At 40.4% G+C, this 22,501-nt stretch overlaps 1 long non-coding RNA gene across 1 annotated transcript in view; it reads left to right on the top strand.

Moving 5' to 3' along the window:
* LOC120299637 overlaps nucleotides 1-21,678 on the top strand; it is a 29,985-nt gene extending 8,307 nt beyond the window's left edge. The window contains exons 2-3 of the long non-coding RNA XR_005554457.1: nucleotides 19,882-19,977; nucleotides 21,572-21,678. This is a non-coding gene — a long non-coding RNA (uncharacterized LOC120299637). The remainder of the gene's footprint in view (nucleotides 1-19,881; nucleotides 19,978-21,571) is intronic.
* The last annotated feature ends 823 nt before the right edge of the window (nucleotides 21,679-22,501 follow it).

Genomic DNA, 22,501 nt, shown 5'->3' with positions numbered 1-22,501 from the left:
AAGGATCATAATTCATTAGAGAAGATCTAAGTTTTTAACAGTTATGCTGTCCATTGCACATAGGCTATACACTGGAGGTTTACACCCGGAGTTAGCATTGCAAAACATCAAGGTTATAGTTTGCAGAATAATAATAATAATAATAATAATAATAATAATAATAATAATAATAATAATAATAATAATAACAACAACAACAACAACAACAACAATAATAAAGTTGGAAAGGACCTTGGAGATCATCGAGTCCAACCCCCTGCAGGAAACCCTACACCATTTTGGACAAATGGCTGTACAGTCTCTTCTTAAAAACTTCCAGTGTTGGAGCATTCACCTCTTCTGGAGGCAGGTTGTTTCACTGGTTAATTGTTCTAACTGTCAGGAAGTTTCTCCTTAGTTCTAGGTTGCTTCTCTCGGTTAGTTTCCATCTATTGCTTCTTGTCCTGCCTTCAGGCGCTTTGGAGAATAGTTTGACTCCCTCTTCTTTGTGGTGGTCCCTGAGATATTGGAACACTGCTATCATATTCCCCCTCATCCTTCTCTTCATTAAACCAGACATACCCAATTCCAGCAACCGTTCCTTATATGCTTTAGTCTCCAGTCTCCTGATCATCTTTGTTGCTCTTCTCTGTATTCTTTCTAGAGTCTCAACATCTTTTTTACATCGTGGTGACCAAAACTGGATGCAGTATTTCAACTGTGGCCTTAATAAGGCATTGTAAAGTGGTGTTAATACTTCATGTGATCTTGATTCTATCCCTCTGTTAATGCAGCCCAGCACTGTGTTGGTTTTTTTGGCAGCTGCAGCACACTGCTGGCTCATATTTAAGTGATTGTCCACTAGGACTTTGAGATCCCTCTCACAGTTACTACTATTGAGCAAGGTACCCCCTATACTATACCTGTACATTTGGTTTTTCTTGCCTAAATGTAGAACCTTACTTTTTTCCCCATTGAATTTCATTTTGTTAGATAATGCCCAGTGTTCAAGTCTGTCCAGATCCTCCTGTATCTTAAGCCTGTCTTCTGGAGTGTTGACTATTCCTGCCAGCTTGGCGTCATCTGCAAATTTGATGAGTTCCCCATCAATCCCCTTGTCCAAATCATTGATGAAGATATTGAAGAGCACTGGACCCAGAACAGAGCACTGGGGCACCCCACTACATGCTTCCCTCCATGTAGATGTGGTTCCATTGAGGACCACACGCTGAGTACGGCTGGTCAGCCAGCTATGAATCCATCTGGTGGTGATGCTGTCTAACCCACATTTTCCTATCTTATCGAGTAGTAGGTTGTGATCTACTTTATCAGATGCTTTACTGAAATCCAAGTAAATTATATCCACAGCATTCCTCTGATCCACTAATTTTGTCACTTGGTCAAAGAACGCAATAAGGTTTGTCTGGCATGATCTGTTTTTGACAAACCCATGTTGGTTTTTAGTAATGACTTTGTTTGCCTCTAGGTGTTCATTGATTCGTTGTTTGATTATCTTTTCCAAATCTTCCCAGGTATTGAGGTCAGGCTGATAGGTCTGTAATTTCCTGGATCCATTTTTTTCTTCCTTTTTTGAAGATGGGAACTATATCAGCTCTTTTCCAATCCTCTGGTAGTTCCTCAGTGCTCCAGGATCTTTGAAAAATATAGTTCAGTGGTTCTGAGATCACATCTGCCAGTTCCTTGAGAACCTTGGGGTGTAATCCATCTGGTCCTAGTGATTTGAACTCATCTAGGCTGGATAGGTTCCCTAAATTCTCTTTAAAGGTCCAATCTTATCCTCTTCTAGCATCTCCTGTTGTAGCTCATGATCTTTTTGCTGGTTTCCATTGTTTTTTGAATATATACTGTACTTCAATGCGATCAGATTGAATTCTGCAGATATTTATGGATTAACTACACTAGTATCACATTTTTAATGAGCCCTACCAACAAGCTTCACAGGCTCTAATGTTTAAATAAAGGATTCTGAATTATTACTTCTGACAAGTTGCACACAATTGCATTCAAAATATACCTAGACTTAGCAGCATGTGGTGCACTCATCTGAAAGGTGATATTATAATGGCAGCAATATAATGTTAGTCAGATCTGTTATAAGAGCTCAATCCTTTCTACCATTTGCTTGTTTACAGTGCACTTTGCAATTTAATTTGAGTGATTTGAATTTATCAGATTATGATCTTAATATTAGCAACAGGTGAAAACTAATTTGAAACATGAACTTGTGCATAAGCTAAAATTTATTGTAACATAATCTTGTTATCAAAGCTCCTTTACCAGCACAAATTCTATTCATGTATTGTAGATTTGCAGCAATGGGAAATTTAATGTTTTAACACAATGATCTGGCAGATAATACTTTAAACAGCACTGTGCAAAGTGAGCTCTTTCCCCCTTTTTTCTATTTATTTAATGTTTTTTTGGGGAAGTGTAGCATTAGCAATTCAGCTTGGGATGTTGGTGCCTGAAAGTCTCTTATGGACTTTTTTGTGTAAAAATGAGAAAAATGAACTTGTGATTTATGGTTTTGATGATTTGATTCAATAGTTTACAGAAAGAAGAGAGTCACATGTAACCTTTGAGAGAAAGATTAAAATATATTTGTACTTATAACTGCTGTAAAAAATATTGGAAGCCGGTTCTTTAGATATTTCTTTTTTTCTATTTTTCTTCAACTGTTTTTTCTTTTCTTGTAGTTTTTCCTTTTTCTTTGATTAGATTTCTTTTTCTTTGTGTATATATATATATATATATATATATATATATATATATATATATATATATATAGGTCTTTGTTCGGGTTTTCTCCCACGTAAAATTGGAAGTGTCTTGGCGACGTTTCGACGAAGTCCCATTCGTCATCTTCAGGCTGGTGTTTTCAGCTTTGTGCTTCGAGGAGCAATGTGTGGTCTTACCTGTTTCTTCCTTTTAACTGCCAGTGGGGGTATGAACTAATTGGGTGGGAGCTTGGCTGTGTTCTGATTGGGTGGAGGTGTGTTCTGATTGGTTAGGGGCTTGGCTGTGCTCTGATTGGCTGGGAGGTTGGCTGTGCTCTGATTGGCTGGGGGAGTGTTCGTTTGGTTGTGCTCAGGTTAGTCTGAGTTGCAGGGGGGGTTAAGATTTTGGGCAGCCTTGCTATTTTTTGGCTTTGCGTTCGTGGTCGTGCCTCATCTTCATGGAGGGTGTCAGTTTGCTTCATGTATGGATTGGAGGGGTTTAAAGTGGCTAATGATGCAGCTGTGGTCTGGCTTCTGGTTTGTGGTCATGCCTCATCATCGGTGTGGCTTTGGGTTTGTTTTTTGCGTGGATGTGTGGTGGTGACATCCTGTGTGGTTTTTGTGAGTGTGGGTCTGGTATCATTTTTTTGTGTTAGGGAGTCGTTTGTCAATAAGGGCGGGTTTCCAAATGGCTGGTAGGCGGGAGGTATCATCTCGCTTGTTCATGCTGTGTGGGTGTTTTTCTATCTCGATGGCTTCTCTGATTATTCTGTTATTAAAATGTTCACTTTTGGCAATGGTTCTGGTCTTTTTAAAGTCAATTTCATGTCCTGTAGCTTTAAGGTGTTGGACCAGGGAAGATGTTGGTTCCTCTTTTTTGACTGAGTTCTTATGTTCTTCAATGCGTGCAGTTATTCTTCTGTTGGTTTGTCCGATGTATGTGTTGGGACAAGCAGTGCATGGGATTTCATATACTCCTTGATTTTCTAACTCAATTTTATCTTTGGGGTTTCTAAGGATGGTGGATATTTTTCTGTTTGTGCAGAATGCTGTTTTGATGTTGTGTTTATGGAGGATCTTACTGATTCTGTCTGTGATGCCTTTTATGTATGGGAGGAGGGCTTTGCCGTTTTCTTGTTCTTTGTCTTGGATTTTAGTGGGGGTTTCTTTTTGGATTAGGTTTGTAATCTTATTTCTTTGGAATCCATTGGATGTTAGTACATTGGTGAGAGTGTGTAGTTCGGTTTTTAGGTGTTGTTCGTCAGCTAAGCGCTTGCTCCTAGAAGCACGAAGCCGAAAACACCAGACTGAAGATGACGAATGGGACTTCGTCGAAATGTCACCAAGACACTTCCAATTTTACGTGGGAGAAAACCCGAATAACCAAAGACCTACATACAAACACCTGCAAAAACCTCAGAATATATATATATATATATGAGAAGCATTTTTTCAGTTTGCATGTGGGAGAATAAGGATGATTTGCCTAAACATCAGGAATGAGCTTTATATTTCTTTCCTCCAACTAACCTAGGCTAAATTTAAAATTATAGAAAAGGAGGAAGAGGAACTATGATGTGTGCAAAGAAAAATGTCTGCAGTTTTGGCCGCAGCTATGGGACAACCCGAAAAAATACAACAAAAACACAACTTGGATAAGAGAGGTTGATAAGAATAAAAAAGTTAAAATGAAAAAAAGTTGTAATAACAACAGAAAAGATGGTGAAAGTAGCAAGGAAGTTTGAGAACTGATATAAAATTGAGAATGGGTTAACACCTAGCAAAATCTATGAAAGGTCCAAATGAAGGGGCAACACTAGGAAACTACAGACCAATTATCTTCATGCCAACAACTTTCAAATTGCTACCATAATTGGTGTGGTAGCTGATCCAGTCCAACACACCCAAGCTCTTTCCCCCTAGCCACAGGGGTCTGCAAACTTGACAACTTTAAGACTTGTGGACTTCAGCTCCCAGAATTCTGGGAGCTGAAGTCCACAAGTCTTAAAGTTGTCAAGGTTGCAGACACCTTCCCTAGCCGAAAGAAAACACTCACACCACATAGGAACAAAAGATCAGCTCCTAACTGACAAAATAATTTTGTAAAACTGCAAGAGAAGGAAGACCAACTTAAATATAGCTTGGATTGATTACAAGAAGGCATTCAACTCTCTGCCGAATATTGAATAATCAAGTGCCTGGAAAAAACAAGAATCAATAGAAAGATCAGAAGCTTTGTGTAACAATAGGAGACATCGTTGCTAGTCAATGGTGAGAGACTGGGAGAGGTTAATATCGAAAGAGGAACCTTTCAAGAAGACTCACTATCATCACTACTGTTTGTCATTGCACTGATTTCTCTGTCAACAATATTGAACAAATCAAACCATAGCTATCAAACATGAAAAATATTTGCCAGGTTAGTTCACTCCTATACAAGGACAATATGAAGCTATATAGAGAAACACCATCTGAAATGGAATTGCTGCTCAATAGTGTGTGTGTGTGTTTGTGTGTGTGGGTGTGTGTGGGTGGGTGTGTGTGTGTGTGTAAAAATAACTGAAGGAATTAGATGCCCAGCTAGAATGGCGAACTGGACTCACACAGAAAAATCCTAGATAGGAAGGGCAGAAAAATAATGACAACGAATCATGATCTTCATCTATGCAGACATGTAGACCAGTGGTTCTCGACCTTTTTAATGCCGCGACCCCCAACCAGTCGTAAGTCGAGGACTACTCAACCGGTCGTAAGTCGAGGACTACTCAACTGGTGCAGCACTGTTTGCAGAATGGGACTTTTGGTGGGCTCAGTAGGGCAGAGACAGCCTGGACAATTCCTATTGGCTTTTGAAAGCCAATAGAATTAGACTCTATTCAAGAGAGTCTATTCTATTGGCTTTCAAAAGCCAATAGAATAGAAGGGAATAGCACAGCTAAGGAAAAGGGGGGGGGAAATGGCGGACTGCGTTGTTTGGTGACCCCCGTGAAATGGTCGTTCGACCCCAAATGGGGTCCTGACCCACAGGTTGAGAACCACTGATGTAGACAGACTCTACTTACGAAGGAAAAAGGGATGGGTGTAAAATGTTGCAAGTACAGCAGATAGTTGAAGAAGAAAAAAGGTCACTGGAAGAATATCTGAAGGACAATGAAGAAGCTGCACTGAATCTAATATACCAGGAAGGATTACTGAGTAATGGAGAGACCAAACAGGCTTACAAGAAAGACCAAGTAAAGAATAGAAAAGAGACAAGGAAATCTTTTGCATGATCAGTACATTAAAAAGATAACAAGATCTGGCAATGGCTAAGAACAAAAAAGCTGAAGAAAGAGACTGAGGGGCTAATTCTGGCTGCATAAGATGAAGCATTAAGAACAATTATATATAAAGCCAGAATTGAGAAGACAGCCACAGATACTAAATGTCACCTCTGCGAATAAGCTGAAGAAACAGTAGACTACATAGTTACCTGCTGCAAGAAGATCACACATGTGGATTACAAACAATGTCATGACAAAGTAGAAACAATGGCGCAATGGAAAATCTGCAAGAAATACTATTTACATGAAAGCAAGAACCGATGGGGCCATAAAATAGACAAAGTAATTGAAAATTAAGAAGCTAAAGTGCTCTAGGATTTTAGAATTCAAACAGACAAGCATATGTTGTTAAGATCTCAGACTTAACAACTGCCAATAAGAAAGACAAAAAAATGTCTACATAGTGGACCTGGCAGTACCTGGAGACAGCAGGCATTACACATAATATACAAAATTTTGATACTTTTAGAATAATAAATTTATCTTGATTATTTGACAGAGGGTGCAGATAAAAGCTATCAGAATGCCCTGGAAATTTAAATAAAAGAAATATAATCATATCATGGTGAATGTCCCTGTAGAACCGACAATGCAGAAGACCATGGGCTGTGGTTTCTTTGGTATCTATATCACAGGGGCAGTATTAGGTTTCATATGGGGTTTTCCTGTATTTTGCTCCCAGGACTGTGGTGGAAAGAACTGTTAATGGCAAAACAAAACAAAGAAAGTACCAATAATAATAGGGATCTTGGGTGCTCTCCCAGAACAACTGGAACACCATCAGCATTGACAAAATTGCCATCAATCAATTGCAAAAGTCAGCTTTACTTGGAGCTTTACTTACATCCTGTGACAATGTCTTCATTACCGTCAAACAACAACTTCTGCCTATCCTAACTCCTTGGGAAAGGCTTGATAAGTGGATAAAAATGTCAAATCCAATCCAAACCTCCAGCCATGCCATGAATCATAAACATCATTTACTCTTCAGACCCTCCTCAGCCTGCCCTTCAATCTTCTCCAGATGTAGACAAGTAAAGATGACCTTGATGGAGATACGTCTCACAGAGAGGAAGTACCCAACAGTGAGGGCAGTTGAGTAAGAAAACTGGAGTCAGAACAGATTGGAGCAGCCTATAAAATCTCATAAATTATTAAGCAACCTAGAAACTCAGTGTACTTCCTTTCACAGGATGCGTTTAAGTGGAGGCCAGACAATTTCTGTTAAGGATGTTTCATTTGGATTCCTGCACTGATAAAAGGGTGGGATTTGTTGGTTTAATTAGTACAGCTCTAAAGCAATCTAGATTCTAAGGGGAAAAGATGATTGAAAGCACAGCAGCGTTCTCCTTGAAAAAGTCATTTATTTTCCTGGCCTCCTGCAGCTGAGTTTATGAAATCCCAGAAAGATGTGTACTTGCTACAAGGAGGTGCCAACAGGTGCTAAGTGAGCCCCCAATGGGCTGAGAATAACTTATTCTCTCTCCAGTTCAGATTGCTACACAGCTTTTCCAAATAGTTCCTTCCAGATCTATGAAGCCAGCCATATCATTGAAAATGAGCATTTTTAGCTCTTTCAGATTCACAGTGGCTTGGCCCAGACTTGCTCTTGTATGACTAGAAGTATTTTTAAAAACGGCTATGATTTCTAAAGTTTCACTGATGCAGAAAAAAAAAAATCATGTCTCATTGTTAAGGTGACCAACCGTCCTCCTTTAGGGAGGACAGTCCTCCTTTTGTAAGTTCTGTCCTCCCTCAAAAAGTGTCCTCCTTCATGTCCTCCTTTTCGATATTTGAAGACTAATCTGCAGGGCTTTTTTATTTATTTTATTTATGAGACTTATATACCGCTTTAAGCGCAAGCACTCTCTAAGCGGTGTACACTAGTAAGCAATGTATATATATATTTACATTGCCCCCAACAATCTGGGTCCTCATTTTACCTACCTTGGAAGGATGGAAGGCTGAGTCAACCTTGAGCCGGTGAGATTTGAACCGCTGACCTGCTGAATACAGTCAGCTAAAGTGGCCTGCAGTACTACACTTTAACTGCTGCGCCACCTCGCCACCTTCCCCTCATAGAATGCTCAGAACAGCGTTTTGGCACCTTTTTTGATGTGTTTTTTTTTTAACTTTTGCATGAACTGTGTTACTCCCACTATTGGCTTTCGAAAGCCAATAGGAATTGCTGCTGTGCGCGCCAAAACACTCGGCTGGCAAACTTTGCACATGCAAGTTGTCTGTATTATTGTTGCAATGAATAAAATGTTTTTTTTATTTACGCTATTTTTTTTCTTCAATTTATTTGTGTCCTCCTTTTCATTGTAAAAAAGTTGGTCACCTTATCATTGTCATCAATCACTTTTATTTACTAAATGTAAGTTCCACTTTTCCTGAAGGAGGGCTTCCCCCATTTGAGCCCACAAACCTATGAATAAGTTGAACTGATGGGAAATAACTGGTTCAAAATCGGTTGCTGACCTCCATGGTCAAACGGAGATATGAACTCTCCCTGGTTGAAGTTCAGCCAGTTGGCTCTTTGTTTTTGTCACAGTTATTCTTAGCTCAAAAAGTAAGAAAAGTGAAAATGGCCTGAAGATAGGGGATTGGTAGAAAAAAGTCTGGGATATTATGAAGAATGGGAAAACAGTTTGTAAGCTCTCCGATGGAAGAAGATCTGAGCCAAATTCTTTCTTTTTAAAAATGCCACATTTCCTAGTTAATTTAAAGCCAACTTGGAACATATCACACATTTCTAACTTCAAAAGTGGCCATCTGTCTTTAGGGGAAGGCTGGGTAATATTACGGATCATTTCCCCGATCTTCTGAGGAACCATGACATTGGCAGGAACGTGACTTGAAAATTGCTGGCTTACATATATAATAATACTAATACTAATATTAATAATAATAAAGTTGGAAGGGACCTTGGAGGTCATCTAGTCCAACCCCCTGCTCAGGCAGGAAACCCTATACCATTTCAGACAAATGGCTGTCCAGTCTCTTCTTAAAAACTTCCAGTGTTGGAGCATTCACCGCTTCTGGAGGCAGGTTGTTCCACTGGTTAATTGTTCTAACTGTCAGGAAATTTCTCCTTAGTTCTAGGTTGCTTCTCTCCTTGGTTAGTTTCCATCCATTGTTTCTTGTCCTGTCCTCAGGCACTTTGGAAAATAGCTTGACTCCCTCTTCTTTGTGGCAGCCCCTGAGATATCGGAACATTGCTATGATGTCCCCCCTCGTCCTTCTCTTTGTTAAACTAGGCATACCCAATTCCAGGAACTGTTCCTTATATGCTTTAGCCTCCAGTCCCATAATCATCACTTCCACCTTCTTCCTCTGCTGCAAAACTGCGACGGAAGAAGGGCTACAGCAGTTATGGCAAACCTTTTAGAGACCGAGTGCCCAAACTGCAACCCAAACCCACTTATGTATCGCCGGGTGCCGGGTGAGTGTGGCACACTTGGCAGGTGCAGCTACAGTGGACTTGGCAGACTGGGTAGGTGTGGCCACTGGATGCGTGTGGCTGCAGTAATCATGGCAGATTGGGTGGGCATGGCTGGGGTGAGCGTGGCCACCTTGATGTTGCTTATGGGTTGGGGGAGATCCAGGGTTGGGGGAGATCCAGGGGGTATCTGGCGGTGGGATGCTGGGCTCCCCAATGGCGGCTCCAGGCTGGCTAGCCTTAGGCCAGTGATGGTGAACTTTTAGAGACCACGTGTGCTGGGGCGATGGCGCATGCCCACAGAGAGGGCTCCGCGTACCGCCTCTGGCACACTTGCCATAGATTCGCTACCACTGGGCTACAGCTTTCAAACCTCTTTTTTAATGTGGCAGAGAACTGAACGTGGAAACCAGCCATTTAAGTGCCCTATCGATACTGTACCACATTTGTTATCGCTACGTGCAGTGTAATCAAGAAAAGATAAATTGAAAATGATTTTTTCTTATTGTTTTAGATTAAGAAATTAGGTTGAGTTGAAGACGGCCAATGACATGTCTTTAGGGAACATTTTCAGTTACAGGAAAAGCTATCCTTTTCAACCCGTATGTCAGAATCCAATTATATTTCATCTTTAATTATCAGATATAGAAGCTCCCAATTCTGCCTTCTCTGGATTCTGCCATCAGAGGGAGAGAAGGGGGAGAACAAAGGGGCTTTATGGCCCTCACTTCCTTCAGTACACTTCAATGAGCTGAATGCTGAATGTGTGTTTATTGTAACAAAGAAGGGTATTTGCCTTTCATGTAGTTATCTGAAGTCTCCATCCAGACGGAAGAAAGGGGGTGGAATTGTGATACTTGAAACTGTCACTGGAAGGGGGGTTGATTGGGTGGGACTACTGGGGAACCCCTTAAAACCTTGAATGGGAGAGCTTGAACCCCAAGTCCTGTCTAGCATGCCTGCAACCATTTTCTCTTAATAAAGGATTCCTGTTGGAAGAATTATTCCAAGAGTTCTGTCTTCTTAAGATGCAAAGTGGGGTGGGTCCTTACACCGTATCAGTTACAATCTTCAATACAAGGCAGCAGGAGCCACATTATCAAAGAACATCCATCCAGAAAACCCCTGCCTCAGTGAACACCTTCTTCAGAAGAAGCAGAGTTGATGACTCGCATTGGTTAATAATGTATCACTTTTAATTGTGCCTTTGGAAGCTATTAGAAATCACCTAAAGTAGAACATAAAGGAGGAAAGTTACAGTTAATAGTAAAGCTAAAGAAAAGCAAAGAATCCTACTAGTTTCCATCATGCCAGGATGAGGGAGCTCATCAAGGATTAACAATCAGACCACTGCTCTATAGAATCTTTTTTAAACTAGCAAAGTGTATGTGTTGTGTGTGTGTGTGTGTGTGTGTGTGTGTGTGTGTGTGTAGCAATCACTGGAATCCTACAATACAAGGAAAAGGAATTTAAACCTTCATGCTGATTATGATTTCAGATAAAACTCCCTTCCCACACAAAGAAATCAGCATGAGGAATTACAACGTCCCTTGAGATGGGATTACCCTCTTCCCTCCTGGTATGAAATATTTATTTTTAAACTATAATATGATTTCTCAGTACACATGATTGTGTTTAAACCTGACCCTGAAGCTGCTCATGAGCAGTCATGTATGTTTGCCCTAGTCCTGTGCCTAGTGAAGGTTCTTGTTATTTGAACAAGACACAATTTTAGCCACTTCTTCCTATTTGGGCAACTCCTGGTTTAAGCCTTCACAAGTAGGCTGCCTCTCCTTTGTTGTTGTTAGTTGCGAAGTCGTGTCCGACCCATCGTGACCCCATGGACAATATTCCTCCAGGTTTTCCTGTCTTCTACCATCATCTGGAATCCATTTAAGCTCACGCTTACTGCTTCGGTGACTCCATCCAGCCACCTCATTCTCTGTCGTCACCTTCTTCTATTGCCCTCAATCTTTCTCAGCATTAGGCTCTTCTCCAGTGAGTCCTTCCTTCTCATTAGGTGGCCAAAGTATTTGAGTTTCAACTTCAGCATCTGGCCTTCTAAAGAGCAGTCAGGGTTGACCTCCACTAGGACTGACCGTTTTGATCACCTTACAGTCCAGGGGACTCACAGGAGTCTTCTCCATCACCATAGTTCAAAGGCCTCAATTCTTTTGCGCTCAGCCTTTCTTATGGTCCAGCTTTCACAGCCATACATTGCAACTGGGAAAACTATGGCCTTGACTATACGTATTTTATCAGCCTCTCCTTTATCAGTGTGTAAAAGAGCCCCAGAAGGTGGGGTTGAGCTTCTCTGTGGACTGGAACCAAGCAAGGAGTCTTCATTTGCTCTCCATTTATCAGAGAAGAAGCCGGGAGAAGAGAGCATGAACTGTACATGGATTTATTCTTCTCCACTTTGTGTCAGTATAAAAGACCTCTTTGATCTTTTACATCTCAAGGGCAAGATGGGTCATCACAACAGCATTTGTACTTCTCTGGAGAATCCATGTTGAAGTAAAACAGCAGAAAACAGGACATAAGAAAATGCTTGCAAGGCTCTTAAGATACAAAAGATAAATGGGCAGACACTTCCTGTGTGTGTGCAACACAGACCACCAAAATCTATGGATAGATATTATTAAAGTGTGTTGTTCGTCCATCGATTTCGATGAAGACCTTGATATCTTGTGGGTTATGGGCCATCAACGATGTGTCCGTAGGTGGCTAATAAGACCGATGTTAGCACGGAACGTTCTGCCACATACTGAACAAAGAAATGTAGACACTGTTACTTCAGCATTTGCAGCTCTAGCTTTGCGGAGTGCTCGCTTTTCTTGTGCCAAGATTGTCCTTCTGTGTTCATATGTCTGGCAACCCTGGTACACCAAGGTGCGTCATGTTGGTCGATCATGCGCCAGAAGTTCCCAAGAGATGGTGTTAATATCCAGGAACTTAAGAGAAGCTTTCAACGTGTCTTTGTACTGCTTCTTTTGTCCCCTGTGCAATCGCTTTCCTTGAGACAGCTCACCATAGAAGAGCTGTTTAGGGATGCGATGATCTGGCATCCTTACAACATAGCCTGCCCAGCGCATCTTGGCTTTCATCAACAGAGTGTAAACTGATGATAGGCCTGCTCTGGAGACGACATCTGTGTCTGGTATCTTATCCTGCCACTGGATCCTCGGAATTCTATGAAGGCAAGTCATGTGGAAGTAGTTCAGTTGCCTAACATGCCTCCTGTACACTGTCCAGGTCTCACTAGCATACAATAGGGTAGTTAGCACTGCTGCCTGGTAAACTTTAAGCTTGGTAGCAAAACTTATTCCACGGCGGTCCCACACGTTAGTCCGCAATCTGCCAAATGCAGAACTTGCCTTGGCAATTCTACAGTTGACCTCGATGTCAATTGTCACTGCACGGGAGAGGGTACTACCAAGATACGTAAATTGGTCCACTGCTTGCAGCTTTTGTCCCTTTACTGTGATGATAGGCTCTTGATATTGGGCTTTTGGAGCTGGCTGGTATATCACTTCAGTTTTCTTTATGTTAATGAAGAGGCCAAAGTTGTCACAAGTGGCTGCGAATTTGTCCATGCTGGCTTGCATTTCCTGCTCCGATCCTGCATGAAGGGCATAGTCATCAGCAAAGAGGAGATCTCATAGCACAGTCTCCTTTACCTTGGTGACAGCCTGAAGTCTTCTCAGGTTGAACAGTTTCCCATCGGTTCTGTACCTCAGATTAATTCCCACTGAGCTGTTCTGAAAGGCGTCTGACAGCATGGCTGAGAACATCATGCCGAACAGGGTTGGTGCCAGCACACAGCCTTGCTTAACGCCATTAGTAACAGGGAAGGCCTCTGAGGCTCCACTGTTACTCAGAACACGAGCTGCCATGCCATCATGGAACTGTCGTACCATCAGAATAAACCTGTCAGGGTACCCAAACTTCGACATAATGCGCCATAGTCCTTCACGACTAACTGTGTCAAAAGCCTTGGTGAGATCCACGAAGGTGGTGTATAGTTCACGATTCTGCTCCTGACATTTCTCCTGGAGCTGTCGAGCTGCAAATATCATGTCCACTGTGCCACGCTCTTTGCGGAAACCACACTGTGTCTCAGGTAGTATACTCTATTCCAGATTAAAGTGTACACATTTGATAAATATAGGGCATGTACACACAACACACAAGAAACTGGAATGATGGGTACCCATCATTCCAGTTTCATGTGTGTGCTTGTGTGTTGTGTCTACATGCCCCATATTTATCAGATGTATAAACTTTAATAATGCATTATTCTTTTCAAGGCAATTTCTGATCAAACTGGTAATAATATTACACATGCCCTGTGAACTCCAACTTAATTGAGGTTAGTTATATTTTTCATCCCAGAAAAATTGATAGTAAGCTCATTAAGCAGCAGTAAGATTATGTATAGCACAAAAGTGAAAATTGCCAGAGGCTGTAAAAATGTCACGCTGCATTCATAAATGTGAGATGTGGCAGCCAAGACTTTGTTGAATGAATTTAAGTAACAAAACAAGATTTTGGATATACTGTATGGGTCCCATTTCTAATTAAGCTAAGTGATTGGGTTAGGTTCATAAAAGCAGGAGGACATATGTCATACACAAAAGGATGAACATGGATGAGAATGGGGAAGTACATCTATAGTAGAATTTAAATCTATTTTTTTCTTTTGAGCCTAGAAACTTTGAGTTTCTAATTTTGACCCTAACTCTATTCATTTGTCCCACAGCTCACCATCTCAAATCCCCCTGCAACTCAGACTAACCCGAGCACAACAAAGCCCCCACCGAAACAGAACACTCCCCCATCCAATCAAAGCACAGTCAACCCCCCATCCAATCAGAGCACAGCCAAGCCCCTAACCAATCAGAACACACCTCCACCCAATCAGAACACAGCCAAGCTCCCATCCAATCAGTTCATACCCCCACTGGCAGTTAAAAGGAAGCAACAGCTACGATCACACATTGTTCCTAGAAGCACGAAGCCGAAAACACCAGCCTGAAGATGATGAATGGGACTTTGTCGAAAAGTCTCCAAGACACTTCCAATTTGACACAGGAGAAAACCTGAATAACCAAAGACCTGCATATATTTGTTTATGTACAGTTGCATTCTGATGCGATGAAGCTTCAGCTAAAGTGATATCATAGGTGTTTATTAGGGGACATTGGAATGACATGGCATACATCAAATTGCTGCACAAATAAGCTCTGTGATGACATCATAATGAGTGTGATGTCATTGCCCCTCCCTCACACAGCTATCAGACATATTTGTATTTTGATTCTAAAGAGGTGTTTTGGTGCATACAGGATTGTCTGTGGAAGCAAGGCATTCTCATAGGCAAACTCATAGCCTTTGTGTAGTCAAGAAGTCTGCTAGTCAAGGATCTCTCATCACATGAAAAGAGCATCTTTTCTAAGAAATTATCCTTAATGAATGAAAATATTAAAGTCAATATTAGTAGGCCAACTTTGTCTTTTATTTCTATTCAAACAAATTGAGTAGAACTTTTAACTGATTTATTCTGACTTAGATGATTCCTGTTATCTAAAATAGATTTTTTTTTCCTATTTACCGAAGCTGATGGCGTTAAGAAATCTTTAAATATTCTAGTAGATATCTCAATAATGGAAAAATATAGATAAGCATAATGGAAAAATACAGATAAGTAAAAAAGTAATGAATCAGGATATTAACACTATACACACATGTACACATATACTGAGAAACAGCTTATTCATGGAAAGGAAAAAAAAAGTATTATCAAATAAAACTAAAATAAGACAGATTTTTAATGAAGCAAAAAGTGATGCCAGAGAGGCCTGATAGATCGGATGACAGAAAAATGCAAAGTGGAAAGATCTTTGGCATAGGAGATAGGAAAAAGAGCCAGCTATGATTTTGAATTACATCTCTGGCTATGTCACATTTTAAGATGATGGGATGGGATGGGATGGGATGGGATGGGATGGGATGGGATGGGATGGGATGGGATGGAATGGAATGGAATGGAATAGAATAGAATAGAATAGAATAGAATAGAATAGAATAGAATAGAATAGAATAGAATAGAATTCTGTATTGGCCAAGTTTGATGGGACATGCAAGGAATTTGTCTCCAGTACATAAGCTCACAGTGTACATATAAACAGTAAGTAATAGGTCATAGGTCATAGTTAAAATCATTAATCATAAATTACAAACAACAATTGATAAATCATAAGAAACCAATAGGAGAAGATAGTAAAAAAGACAAGAAGATGAGAAAGATGAGAAGATAACAAAGATAATAGCAATAAAGCCTACTACATGGGTAAATATCTTTAGGCATAAGACAGTACAGTTAGATGTTTAGGAGAATGATGGCACAGGGTAAGGAACTATCTTTATGTCTAGTTGTTTTGTCCAGCAATGCTATATAGTGGCGTCCTGAGGGGTTGAAATAGATTATGTGCCTCCTTCCTGGTTCATGTAGTATACAGATCCTCAATGGAAGGCAAACTGGTTGCGATTGTTTTTTCTGCAGTCCTATCTGTTGGAGTCTGTACCTGTCCTATTTGATTGCTGTGGCAAATCAGAGAGTTACTGAAGTTCAAATGACAGACTCCGTAATTCCTCTGCAGAATTGTATCAGCAGATTCCTGGGCAACCTGAGCTTTCTGAGTTGATGCCTTCGTTGTTCCTTTTTAACTATGGTTCTAATGTTGGGTTTTCTATTTGATACTGTTGACACTGTGTTGCCTAATATTGTAAAAGGTGGTAGAATAGGAGAGATTCTTCTAAAATCTGCTATCGTCTCTACAATTTTAAGAGTGTTCAGCTCCAGATTGTTCTGGCTGATCTGGCCACAGGGCCAGTTGATCTACCTCTTGTCTATATGCAGACTCATTGTCTCAAATGAGACCAGTGACCATTGTGTCATCTGCAAACTTCAGTACTTTAACAGAGGGATCCTTCAAGATGCAGTCATTGGTATATAGAGAGAAGAGTGATGGAAAGAGCACACAGCCCTAGGGGACTCCTGTGCTAATTGTATGGGTGTTCGATGTGATTTTCCCTAGCTTCACCTGCTGTTCCTATTAGTTAGAAAGCTTATAATCTATCCACAAGTGTGGTCAGCTAAGTCAGTTTAGAGAGGAGGATTTCAGGAATGGATGGTGTTGAATACTGAGCTGAAATCTACAAAAAGGACCCTTACATAGTTCTTTGGGGATATATAACTACAGTACTGTACTACAGAATACAGATCCTACCCTTATGCTACTTTAGTATAGATTAATTTGCAATGACTTGCTTGGAGTTTTCAGAGTGATAGCCAAGAAATTTCTACCTTCTAGTAAGGCCCTTCATACAGTGGTGGGATTCAAATACCTGAACAACCGGTTCTATTATGTGATGCAGGTCTGGGCCTCCAATGCCTAGAACGGACTTCCAGAAATGGCATCATGCACTTCCAGTGGGCCATTCTAGGCCTGGGAGGCCTCTGAGGCCTAGATTGGACTTCCAGAAGCCAGCCAGTTCTCCGAATTCAGATAAATTTAGCTACCGGTTCTCTCGAACCAGTGCAAACTTGCTGAATCCCACCACTGCCTTTATATAGGTGTAGTTTGGTTGTTCATTCCATGATAACTCAGTCCTCAAATATAGAATGTGACACTCATTCACAAACTCAAACTACTATTTCAGGGGTGTTAAACTGCCGGCCTGCAGGCCAGATGCGTCATGCTGAAAACACGCCCACCCCATTGCCGGCAATGGAGAAAAAGTCTTGATACGTTGCCACACGTCACGTGATGTTGCGAGTTTGACACCCCTGTACTATTTAATGCTGAAATTACCAAGAGCTAAATATTCAGTTTGAACCAACCCATGGATGTACATAAAAATATACATAAACTCCCCAAATAATCTCACTCACCAACAGTAATGTTATTTAGAATGCCAATTGTAAATTATATACATTGTTTTATTTGTGTACAAGTAATTCTCTCCCTCCTGAAACAAGCAAACTTTAACAAAGAGAAGGCTCATGGGTGACATAATAACTGTCTTCCAATATATGAAAGGCTATCACAGGGAATAGTCATTGATTTATACCACCTGAGGGCAGGACAAGAAGCAATGGATGGAAGCTCCTGACAATGAGAACTATTAGTCAATGGAAGAGCTTGGCTCTCAGAGTTGTGGGTGCTACACTGCTGAAAGTTTTCAAGAAAACAACTATTTGTTCAAGATGGAATAAGGACTCTTCTCCTGAGCAGGGAATAAGACTAGAAGATCTCCAAGGTCCCTTCCAGCTCTATGCTTCTATGTTTTTGCTAATAGGACTCAATAGGATATAGATAGCCCTCAGTTACTTACAGTAATTGGGAGCAGAATTTTCATTGCTAAACAATGCAGTCACAAAATGTGGTATCATGTGACTGTGCTACTTAGCAATGGCAGCTCTGGAAGTCTCCATTAACCATTAGCAGGAAAATGTGAGTCATTAAGTGAGGACCTCATGTGATTATGACTTATGATTTCCTATCAGATTTCCCATTAACTTTGCTTGTGGGAAACAGCAGAGAAGATCATGATCAAGTGACCACAGGATGCTACAGAAATCCAGGCTGGCTGCCAAGAACCCAGATCATGATTACAGGTTCACAGAGGGCACTGTGCCAGCTTGAACTCTGAGGACAAGTCATAACTACCATTTCATCATTTCACCAGTTTGAATAATCACTGAATGTTTGTTAAATGAGGACCAACCATAGATGGATATCTTGAAAAACCTTGTGGATCATTCTGAAATCACATGTGTATTTTATATGTGTGTATTCTAAAATCACATTTTTGTTTTTGTTTTTTTTAATGGAACACATGCTATATTCCCCATAAAGTTGATCTCTGGTTGAGAAAAGATTATGTTTGATTCCCTTGTCCTACCAGGCTACTTGTTCCTTGAGCATGAAGTGAGTTGAGCTTTCTCAAGTCCAATTTGTTACATCCTAAATCCCACATGCAGATGGAAATTATTATTCTGACTTTTATCTCTGTAGGTAGCCTTGAATCACAGAATGATAGGAGGGAATTTCTTATATTTTCCTAATAGATTGCATATATTTCCTCTCCTCTGGAATAATGAAAAGCCTTACTTGGCATGGGACTGGGTTACTTGAAGGACTTTTTCTCCCCAGTTACATCTATTCATCCCAAAGATCTGGCAAGAGAGGGATGCTTCAGGTCCCATTCGCCAGGGAGTGTCATCTGGTGGGACATGTGGCACCTGCCCTATGGAATATCATCCACTTGTGATCACCTGGGCCCCATCCTGCTTTGCCCAAACCACCATTGGGACCCAGAAGGGCCAATGCAATGGCTGTACCAGTGGTGGGATTCAACCAGTTCGCACCAGTTCGGTAGATCCGGTAGCTATATTTTGCTACATTTGGAGAACTGACTGGCTTCCAGAAGTCCAGTCTAGGCCTTGGAGGCATGGAGGAAGCCTCCCAGGCCTAGAACAGCCCATCGGAAGTGCATGGATGCCACTTCCGGAAGTCCGTTCTAGGCCTCAGAGGCCCAGGCCTGCATCGAATAAGAGAATCGGTTGTTCAGGTATTTGAATTCCACCACTGGGCTGTACAGATTGTTTTGATGAACCGGATAACCTTGCCTGTGAGTTTTATGTACTTTATTATAACATTTAATTTGTTTTTATTCTGGATTTTTTGGTTTTAAATTGTATTGGTTGTAGATTTGTTTTAATTTTCTGTAAACTGAAGAGTCATACATATGAGATGGAGGGTGATATATATTAGAATTATAAATAAATAAAAGAGGAAGCATTTTTTTTTAAAAAAAAACTGAGGGCTGGATTTGTACATTTAGAAAAAAAATCAGATCTACCAAAATTGTGTATTTGGTAAGGAGCCATTTTAATTATAAGGGGAAAAAAAATAGAACGAACTTTTATACAGAAGAAAAAATTAAAGGGAAGTATCAAAGGCATTTGCAAAAATGTCAAAATGTCACAGCTGTATTACCAAAACCCCAACTTCACTTCTTTGCCATCCTCCCCTCTGTAGAAGTTCCCAGGATTTAGTAGCACTTTTCAGTCTTAACTATCTTAAGCAAAGTGTGCTGTTAGTATTAACTTCTGTAACATTTCAAGTAGTTTGAAATTTTTGAACTATTTGTTTTTTCCGACATTGATGTTCTACCCAAAATCCCTCTTCACCTTTGATGCTGCGATTTTGATCCCTTAATGGCATTTAAAAATTCCAGTTCCAATGATCTTTTCAAGTTACCAGACCAAAAGCTCTGTTGGTTTAGTTTGTACAGTTCAATTGATACTTTGCCATTTTTTTTTCCTCAGAAGAGATTCTGATTCATTTCCTTCATCGTTGGAGTTTTGCCTTAACTCCCATGTTTTTCCAGTGGATGCATATGAATCTACAGAATAGCTAGAAATGTATCCTTTTATATCGACAGCAAATACCTTCTGAGTTCCCACCAACTGTAATCTAATAATTATTTGACTCTCCTCACTATCCTTGCCTGTATTTTAACATTTTGGGCGTGGGTTAGAGCTGAGTTGATCCCTTGTCCTATGACAGGGGTAGGCAACCTTGGCTCTTTGATGATTTGTGGACTTCAACTCCCAGAATTCCTGAGCCAGCCATGCTGGCTCAGGAATTCTGGGAGTTGAAGTCCACAAGTCATCAAAGAGCCAAGGTTGCCTACCCCTGTCCTATGATGACTGCTGTCTTGCTACTTCATTGCCCAGCTGTTGTCAGGAAAATGGAGAAACCTTAATGATAAGGCATACAAGTTGTTGTCATTCCCCAAAAAGGATTAACGGGCTTGCTTTCGTTTTGGCTTTTTGCTCTCCCTGCATGAGAAAATAATTCCACTTTGATATAAGTGGCCAGGCAAAAGCATTCTTTTTCTAAATCTGGCTGTCAGTCTGAACTATCTACCATTACCTAGTTGGCTATAATATCAAGGTGAATGCCAATTTGCCTCTTCTCTACAATCACTGTATTTCTTCTTCAGTGTAGGCAGGATAAATCTCCTCATGCAGGCATGTGTCATTGCCTTCCCTGCATAACTCCTATTTGGTGTCAACATTCTGGCTATGTTTGCAAATACTGGGATATTGGCATATTGGACCCACTATGTTATAAGAAGACGCAAAATGCTTTATGATTAATCACAGTGTACCTTATATGGCTGAGAGGTTTTCATTAGCTCTATTCAACTAAATATCAAGAAATCGTATTTTTTAAAAAAGCAGAATGATTTACACGTAAAATGGTTATTGTATATCTCATTTTATAGCACAAAATACATCTTTGTAGTGCCCAGCATCTGGCGTAATGAATTAGTGTTTAAGCATCTGTAGAGATTGCCCTTCTAAACAGAGAGGTATGGTGGCCTAGTGCTGAAGATGCTCACCTCCCACTCAGAAGATTGAAAGCAAAATCCTAGGTAGACGTTTCCTTCCTAGGGCACAAAGAAAAAAAATCTGCTGTGAACTCCACATGGCATCAGGAAGGGAATCTGGCTAGTAAACACTCAGCTCTTTTCAGTTGCCTCGACTCTACCCATAATAGGGATTACAGGGTTGTAAAAAAGGAAGTGATTGCCCTTCTAAAGGCAATTCTATAAACTTAAGTAAGATCCTAAATGGTTTAGATATCATTTTTTGCTAGGGATCAAAACATTCCCTCTGCCTCAACCCAATCTGTCAAACTGAGTTGCTGGCATTTCCTTTCAAATAGCAAACCCTTCATATCACATCATATCAAGTCACAATCTGCTTTCAGAACTTCCTCAGAGTCACCCAATCCACTTGTTGGCATTAGCCATTTTTATAGAGGATGAGGTTGAAAGGTCTATTCTGAATTTGTACAGAGGTTGCAGCACAGGCATTGTGGCAATGTGTCATGCTCAGTTATGGGTTCACACTTTGATTGCACACTCCTACCCCCACAAGCCTTCTAGTACAGCTATATAGCACTTATTCATCCATGGTTACCAAACTGTTTTACTTAACGCCTCAGCTTTTCATCAACAATTTACTTTCAACAAATCATCAGACACAAACCGCAAAAACACCAAAGAAGCAGTGAATGATGATTTTAATCAGTGATCCAAGCCTTAGAAAGGTCAGCATGTACAAATAGATATATATTGTGTTCTACCTGAATAGGATTTAAACAGAAAAATGGCAATATTAATCTGATTTCTATTGGGGAGCTTTACTCAATCTGATGCCCTATGTACCATTTAGATTTTAACTCCAAATTTCCCAGAACGCATCAACAGAAGATGGGCTGGCTGAGGAAGATGGGATTTGATATTGAGCACCTTGGAGGGCATCAGGATGAGGAATGGCACAAGGCAATTGTTCATTGTCAGCATAGGTACCTGAGAAACCAAGTCTCTGAATCTGCTATAATTATTCTAACCTACTCCAATAATTATGATTTAAACAAATCACTAAGCTTTCATCGGCCAGACTGCTAACGTCTTCAGAGCTGGAGTAAAAGGAGATCTGGGAGCCAGCCTATATAACGACCTGCCTCTACGCCCGGCTTCTCGAGCGCGTCATCAGTGCATTACGGATGAGCACAATCAACGGGCCAATGACGCACTTGAGAAGCCGGGCGCAGAGGCAGGTCGTTATATAGGCTATCTCCCAGATCTCCTTTTACTCCAACTCTGACGATGTCAGCAGTCTGGCCGACGAAAGCTTAGTGATTTTTTAACCACAGGCTTGTTTATATTAAACAGTCTGGTTTATTCCATCCTGGTGTTTGTTTTTCTTTCTTTTAACTTAGGCTATATATATATATATATATATATATATATATATATATATATATATATATATATATATATATACATACACACACACATTATATAGATTGTTTATAATTTGTTCTTTATCATTTTGAGAATTTCTAAATAGTTTCACTGATCAGTTATTA

This window comes from Crotalus tigris, unplaced genomic scaffold, assembly GCF_016545835.1.
Source record: "Crotalus tigris isolate CLP2741 ecotype Arizona unplaced genomic scaffold, ASM1654583v1 scf7180000024304.1987388, whole genome shotgun sequence".
NCBI lineage: Eukaryota > Metazoa > Chordata > Lepidosauria > Squamata > Viperidae > Crotalus > Crotalus tigris.
This window is presented reverse-complemented; position numbering and strand designations above follow the sequence as displayed.